This window comes from Arachis stenosperma, chromosome 4 (genome assembly GCF_014773155.1).
Source record: "Arachis stenosperma cultivar V10309 chromosome 4, arast.V10309.gnm1.PFL2, whole genome shotgun sequence".
NCBI lineage: Eukaryota > Viridiplantae > Streptophyta > Magnoliopsida > Fabales > Fabaceae > Arachis > Arachis stenosperma.
Genome location: NC_080380.1, coordinates 138664871 through 138673608, shown reverse-complemented (window position 1 = coordinate 138673608; position 8738 = coordinate 138664871). Strand labels below are relative to the sequence as shown.

General features: G+C 31.2%; 1 pseudogene; it reads right to left on the bottom strand.

Annotated features, from left to right (window-relative positions):
- Nucleotides 1–752: 752 nt before the first annotated feature.
- On the bottom strand, nucleotides 753–7303 carry LOC130977087 (disease resistance protein Roq1-like; annotated as a pseudogene).
- Nucleotides 7304–8738: the final 1435 nt, after the last annotated feature.

The window sequence follows — 8738 nt, the reverse complement described above, 5'->3', positions numbered from 1 at the left end:
TAGCACAAGTGTATTCATGTGGACCAGGGTGAAGTCCTATCAAGCATTGGAAAGTAATGTGTCACACTTCCTTTCATTCATCGTCGACATTTACAATAGATGAAAGTACTACTTTCTATTCCAATAAAGCTTGATATTCAGCAATGCTGGGTGAATCTGTATCCGCACTGAACAGGTAACAGAAATCAATCACCCATTATTGTTCATAAGTAACTACGTATGCTATATGCATACATACTGCCATGATAATCCGGGGTAAATGTTTTCCTACTTACGTCATTGAATAGCCTTTTAAGTATATGGACAAACTAAGCCGCTACGTGGATTCATGGATTAATTAACAAGCAGCAAATTAGATAACATGCGTATCTTGTTCCAAAACCTTAGGGCAACAAGTTTATGGATCCTTTTATTAAATACTCAATTCTTGATTGACGGGAGATTTTTTACCACTTGAATCCTAACAGAATCTAACTATAAAGTATAAACAGAATATATTTATCGACTCATGGATCCCACTAATCTTATGTTATTAGTTTCAGTGACAGGATGCTATAAACCATCCTGACTAGGATGGATTGAAAACCAAAGGGTCAAAATGATTACTCACATTTGAGGATAAGATGATGGATCAAAATGCTATCAAGTTATACAGTCATTTTTCAGTGGAATATGATGGATTTACACATCCTTTTAAGGAAAGAGACAGCATATTAAAGGCTTATCAAGTAAGAACTTTAAAGAATGTGTGATTAAAAATTAGCTGTTCATCAAACATGAGTAATCAAAGTTCTAATGAACAACCAACATATTTTTTACAAATTCTCCTCTATCAGAACCCAGTAATCACATAACACAAATTCTCCTCTATCACAACCCAACATATATTTTACAAAAGTTGAAAGAAAAAAAATTACAAACTAAATAACAAACTTCAAATGCCCATATTTATATAAACTGAATTGATCTTGGGCTTGAATAATTTCAACTAACTGAAGCCAAGCGAGATAGATCCATAAAAAATAGAATCGATTTCCTGATTTTGAGGGCTAAATGAAGCAACATGAAAAGTGAAAGGGGAGCTTCAGTAGATATAATTCTCCATCAAAAACAAATGCCCAAATGTCATAAGCACAAGAACCTGTCTGCGTTTGTGACACTCCCTAAAGAACAACCAATATCAGCCCCAAATACATATATTCCCTTTGCTTGTTCTGATTGTGCCCAAGATTTACATTCCTTTCTGGGGTTCACATGGCAGTTGGATGGATGCAACGAGCTCTGTCAAAAGCTTCGAATGTGGGGAACCATTTAGCTGAAGAGATCTAAATTTTGCAATCATACAAGTAATATATTGAGAAAGCTGTGTCATGAGCTATGAGAACCAAGTGCTGTGGGAATGCAAAGGGAAGAGAGGTAAGAGTTCAGGTGGGTCAGAGCTTCTGCGAGATGCCAAACTGCTTGAAATGTTGAATGTCTTGCTTGCACACCCAACGTGCTCCAGATCTTTGTACTCGGATTCCACGATAATCACTGGGAAATTGCAGTTGGAAGCGATTGTCTTGGCATAACATGTTACTAAAATAGTAACCATTCACGCAGACAATGCACAAATTCTCAGAATCGAGACGCAAAACCACTTGAAATACACTCTTGTTGATGAATTCTTTACCATTGCAGATCACCGATGGCTGTTCCGGCAAGTACATGACACCTTGTAATAGGAAACAGAGAGCAAGTGCGATGGTTTCAGTTGAAGGGCAATTATGGGGGAATGAGAGTGATATTCCGTTATCTTCTTCCTGATCCTCAAACCATGCTGGCATTTCCTTCCCACTGATCCACATTTGCAAGAGGTCTTCACGATCTTGGCTAGCTGATTCTGCAAAGCCACAACACGCTTTTGATATAGAATCATTTACATTGGATGCAACCAGTGATTTACATTCGAGTGCCTGTAATTCTCTTAGACTTGATGGAAGCTCTGGCAAAACCTCCAAATTATAGCAATAATATAGCTCCAGACCTGTAAGTCTGGGAAGTGCATGGATACATATTGGAACTCTTAAAAAACCATTGTACACTAAATCCAAATCCGTCAACCACGTTAAGTGGCCAAGATCATAGTAAAGGGTCGGCACTTCTCTAGATCTGCTAAACCCTCCATGTAATTTTAGGCTACTCAAAGAGGTCAGGCGAGAGAGAGAACACAAAAATCCAACAACATTTGGGCTGTCATAATCATCCCAAACATCGAGGGACTCTAACCCATGAGTGGTGTATGGAATACAACTAAGCTCCACGAATCTTCTCAACTTCAACTTCTTTAGGCCAACGAAACATCCAAGTGGGATGGGAAGACTAGTAAGCTTGTGACACCCAGTTAATTCCAACTCAGACACGCCAGCCAACTTTCCAAGCGTTGGGGGTAGCTCTTCTATACCCGTAAATGCCAGACTAAGAATCGATAACTGTTTCATGCATTTCCCAAATTCTGGCAGTCTTCTCAGACTACTGCAGGAGTATAGATCTAGTTTCTCGAGTGAACTCATCTCCAATTTATCTCCAAGTGTTTCAAGTCTACCACATCCCTCTAAATTCAATTCAACAAGCCTCTTGTGGTATGCAAGAGATGGATTAATATAATTCAGCTCCTCACATCCTTGAAGATTAAGTGTTTTAAGATTGGGAGCCCCAGAAAGATCTGGCGTTTGCTTCAGCTTCTTACAGCAGTACAGATTCAAGTGTTCTAACTTTTTCAGAACCTGAAAACACAAAAGAAATATCACATGGTTACTATTTTTGCTGGAAATGCTATTGTAATAAAATTCGATAGAACTATTGATGAAAAGGTCTACCTTCTTTCCATCCCATAACTCTACAATTCTGCCATGAGATAAATCAATTTCAACAAGTTCATAGCATTGATCTGTAAAGGGTAGAGTTTCCATTGGACAACCTTCCCAGTGCAAAACCTTTAATGTACAAGGAATATCACAGAGAATGGGAGCATTCACGCCATCTAAAATGAGAAGTTTTAGCTGGCATATGTTTGAGAAAGATAAATCTCTCCAATTCTCTACAATCTCCCTATGCTCTCTCCGACCCTGTTTTGTCTGCCAATACACTTTACGTACGATGCTATGAGTTGCTTCAGTTTCCTACAAATACACATAAATAAATAAACAATTAAAAAAAAAACAAGGAAAAAACTATACTGATTGAGATAACCATAAAAGCAAAAATAAGTTTTTAGTTACTTAGATAAAATTTTAAATACATTGTCAAATTCTTATTTTAATTCTATGCATACTATAGTTGAGAAAAAACGACGCATACCTTCTTTTGAGTAAGTACAAAATCAACATCCTCATAACACCACAACCTGCTTCGCTTACTAGCATCATCTGGAGATTCTTGATTTACAATAAGTTTGCCCATTTCTTCAACCAGATCATGCATTCTCAGAGTATCCTCCCCGTACTTATCCTGCTCTATTGTGACCAATGATCTATTAATCAAAATATCAATACCAATTCCAGCATCATGACCACATCCTTTCAATATCTTTGTTACATAATCTTTCCCACGTCCTTTAAAGAAACAAGCAATATCCAGAAAAATATTCTTTTCCATTGAATCTAAACCATCATAGCTTACTTTTAATACATCAATAATTTCAGAATGTGAAGACTTCTTTATTTTTTCAATAGCACTATGCCATACCACAATAGGTCTACCATTAAGATAGGAACCCAATACTTTAAGTGCCAACGGAAGACCACCACTGTACTTGACCACTTTGTCAGACAAATCCAAAAACCCTTCTGTAGGCTCCTCCTGTTTAAAGGCTTTCAGACAAAAGAGGTTAAAGGCTTCACTTTCCACTAACCCTTCAACCTTATAAGTTTCATGCACCTCTTGTCCCTTTAGCACCTCTGTGTCTCTAGTTGTAATTATTATTCTGCTTCCAGGACCAAACCAATCTTTTTCCCCAGCCAAATCTTCTAATTGTTTTTCATGATTTACATCATCAAGAACAAGAAGTACCTTTTTGAGACATAAAGAGTTTTGAATTATTGTCCTCCCGTCATACTTGTTATAAACAGCACCTGAACTTATATTCATTTGATCAAGCAGCTGCTTTTGAATGTGGACAGTATCTTTTTTTCTCACAATGCTCCCTTACATCGGCAAGAAAGCAACTAACTTCAAAGCTACTTCGAATGGTTTCAAAGACAGCTCTAGCAATAGTCGTTTTACCTATGCCTCCCATTCCCCATATAACCATATAGCGAACATCATTCAACCCAAGACCTATGAGATTAATCACTCCTTCGACTCTTGAATCAATTCCTACAAGATTCTTCATTGAAGGGGGCAACTTCGGAATCAATATTTCATGGATATGTTGAGCAATTTTTTCCACAAGTATTGCCTCATCTCTATTCAGGGAAAAATAATTTCTTTGTAAGTCTAGCAAGACAAAAGAAAAATAAAGCAAAACAACTAATTTTATTAAAATAAATTAAAAAATTATTGGAGAAAGAAAAACTATACAAAAGAGAACAAGGCAATTTAATAAAAAAAAAAAAGTCTCTTTTTTTCCCCACGAACTAGAAAACTGTGGATCACGTACAGATCACACCAATACAATTACTTAGATTAGAAGTAATACATACACACAAAATGACTCTATACTGCATTAGGTATGAAGTGGAGCATTGCTGCATTAGCATCAAGTCAAAAGGGTTTATAAAGGACGATCTTTCAGTTAGTTGACTGACATTTCAATTTGTTGTGTAAGCTACGGGTAGTCTTTCAATTTATCACATGTAAAATTAATGTGTTATTTAGATCAAATAATTAAAATAATTCTTTAAATTTTTCTATTATTTTAATTTGACATTGATTAAATTTTAATTTTTTTTTTTTAGTTCTGCCAAACTTTTCCACTTTTCCATTTCGGATGAATTTGATCTTGATCAAACCGGTACTCTATTAAAGTAGTCTCCCTAATACCTAATATGAATTATATTAGTACTTGACCTATAGATTTTGTCTTCAAACAATTGTTAATTAATAAGTGATTAATTAGCATATCCAAATTATCTAATAATCTTATAATCTAATTGTAAAGTTACAAAGTTACCCCTCTACGCTCTTCTCCTCCCACTTCTTATTCTTACAAAATTTGAATCAAGAGGAAGTATGAATGAGAGGATGACGTTCTGATAGTTAGATTAGAACTTAGAACACAACGACTTCAATTTTTTTTTTTAAAAGAAAGAAACTCAACACATCAAGCGGAGCGAAAAAATAACAAAAAAAACAGTGTAAACCATAAAGCAAGCTACCCAACTCTAAATAACACTAATGTTTATTTCATTGTCATTTCCGGCATTGCTATCAACAACAAGAAGGATCCACACCTAACCACTTCTTATAGTTCATTTCGAAGAGACTAATTTGATTAGCTAGTGAAATTTGACGAACCATTTTGCCGATTGACTTATTCTATCTGTATCAATTTTTGTTCATCGAAATATAAAAGAGATAAATGCTCTATAATTATTTTCTATTATATTTTTTTTTTTGAAAAAACTTTATATTCATTGTGAAAGAAGAAGAGTAATTCTTCTTATCGTTATATTCTTGTAAATTTTTATAGTATACTATCATTGAGAAGTTAAAAAAAAAAAGAATTAAAAAACAAATTATACCACACTGAACTCCACAGTCCACACTACTAATTTTCTTTTTTAAATATTTTTTCTAACAAATGGCATTTTAAGAATACTAACTAGGTGTCTAATAATATGTTATAAATATTGCGGTCTATTAGGTATAAAAAATATTTAAACTTTTAGTATTAGAAAATAAAATAACTTAAGTTAATAAAATAAATAAATTTCATATTAAGATGTTAATTGAGTATAGTAATTATATATGAATAAACTAAAACAGATAATAAATTAATTATATTAATAAAATAATAATAGCAATAATAAAAGTTTAACTAACATATTTGGTAAAGACATATTATTAAAATTTCTACAAAAATATTATTTGAATATAAAAAATTAGCTACTAAATCAGTTTTTTCTATATATATATATATATATATATATATATATATATATATATATATATATATATATTAACATATATTTTATACTAATTACTAATTTGATGGGTAATATTTTATGTATATCTAATAAAATTGAGTTATTAATTAAGAAAGTTTTATGAAAAACACACAAAATTTTAAAAACTTCTTATAATAAATTTACAAAAACATTATGTGTACAAAAAAAATGAAACACAATTTATATATTTGTGAATAAATTAAATAGATATATTACTTCACAAAAATACTATATTTCAATATATATTTCATACAAATAAAATTTTTTTTACGTATACTTAACATATTTGATAACTTTAAATTATGACACAGGTTAACTAATCTATAATAATACTATTTTATTATTATAATCTAATAATAAAAGGTAGATCTAAAATTTAGTCTATACAATTTGTTAAAAATGAGATATAATCCCAATCTAATAGTACAAATTATTTTTAGTTTTGATTAGATTATGAATTTAAAAGTTTGAACGGTGTATAGCAGATAAATTGTAGTAATAACAAGCGTAAGTTAATGATTAGTTAGCTTACTGATTTTTGGAGCTCCATCCAGAATAATCAGCAACTTGTTTTAACGCTTCCCTCCATCTTTGAACCTTCTCACGGTCTTGTCTCTTTTCGTACTTCTTGAAAGCTTTCTGAAAGGTTCCTATTTGGTGCCTCACAACAGAAGGTTCCACACCGTAGAACACTGTCACCATTTGTAAACCCAGCTTGTTCTTGCAATCAAGGATCTTGCAGAGCTCATCCAAGCACCATGTGGATGAAGCGTAGTTTGGTGACAGAACTATGACTGCAAACATAGACTCTTCAATTGCTTTGAGGAGTTCATCTGAAATAACATTACCCTTGCGAAGATTGTTATCATCTCTGTAGGTTGTGATTCCCTTTCTGTTGAGGGCATCATAGAGATGGCTAGTGAATCGTCGGCGAATGTCTTCACCCCTAAAACTCAAGAACACGTGATAGGTGCATGCTCTTGGTGGTGGTGGAATTGAAGCAGAAGAGGACCTGGATGCCATCTGTTAGAAGCTTCAAGAATTGAATTCTATGTGCACAGAAGATCCAAGAGTTGTGTTTGGTTGAAGACTGATTCAGAGAGTTAACGAGATCACTTAAAAAAGTCGTATGCAAGAGAGAAAGGAAAGTGAGGTGGACGCTGCTCTGTGGGAAAAATGAAGGAGACAGGAAGCATTATAAAGATTATTATTGCTAGACATAAAAAAATTGCATTATAAATCTCATAACTTTGTGAATAAAGTCTCTAAATAATTTATAAATATAAGACATTTTTTATCTTATAAATTTTTAGAATTAAATTAAATTGACTCAATCTCATTTCTAATAATGTAAAGAATAAACTACAATCATCACATACCTATCACATAATATAACGGTGTTTGTTATAGTATTTAAAAATTATTTTTTAATTGTTTAAAAAATTAAATAATTAATATTTAATTTAAAAATAAGGAAATTAAAATATTTAAAATTTATCATAAAAATAAATTAAACACCAAATTAAAAACACTATAAAATTGACTTAATATAATACCGAATATACCAAAAAGTTTGTTTTTTTTTCTTGTTTCCACAATTCAAAGTTGTGAAAACTGAAGAGCAAAGGATGGTGGAAATTCACCTGCAGTCGACTGAAGTTGCTTCTGGATCGTTGATACGTGTTACTGTATGGTTTAAAAAAAATCGATTTATTTTATAAAAATGGTTTATTTAAAAAAATCGGTTTAAATAGATCAAATAATTATTTTTAAAATAATTTAAATTCTTTCTGCGTGTTATTCCTAAATTCCTAACAGATGAATTTGATATGTTATTTTTCTTCATTCATATTAACTATTTTTTTTTTAAATTTATCTGAAACTTTTTTTATTTAATTTTTGTCAAGTATATGTATACAAATTATTTGAAAAAGTAAAATTTAGTATTCTGAAAAGGAAACAAAATTCACGATTTTTTTATAGGAATGACATAAATGATATCATCTGTCCTTTTTTGTGTCTCTGTTTCTATTTTCTTGATGAGTTTTGTTTTGTTTCCCATAACTTACATTTTCAGTTGCTTTTAAATTAAGCTGTAAACAGATTTTAAATTAAGCTGTAAAAATATGTTCAATTGTAAATTTATAGTTAAATTAAAATTTATGGTAATCAATCAATTAACTTTTATTTTACAAATAAACTATTTTCATGCAAATTATTGTTGATTTTTCAATATTATTCTATAAATAAATTATTTTTTTAAGATAATAAGACTATAATTTACTTGTCTAAAAATTATGATTTCATTGTCATGCACGTTTTTGTGTTTTTACTTATCAACTAGAATTTATTTTTTAATGAAATTAGAATTTATTTTCAATAAAACAAAAATATCTAATCAAAATATTAATTTGGTCTCCTTAAATAATTGAACATAATATTATTAATTTTGTCTACAACAAAAATTTTTAATAAATTTTTCAAAATAAAATTGATTCAAAAATAGAAAAAAAAAAGAACAACTAATGAAAATATTTATTTTGACATTGCCATCAAGAATAGGATAGCCATAGAAAAAATTCAACCAAA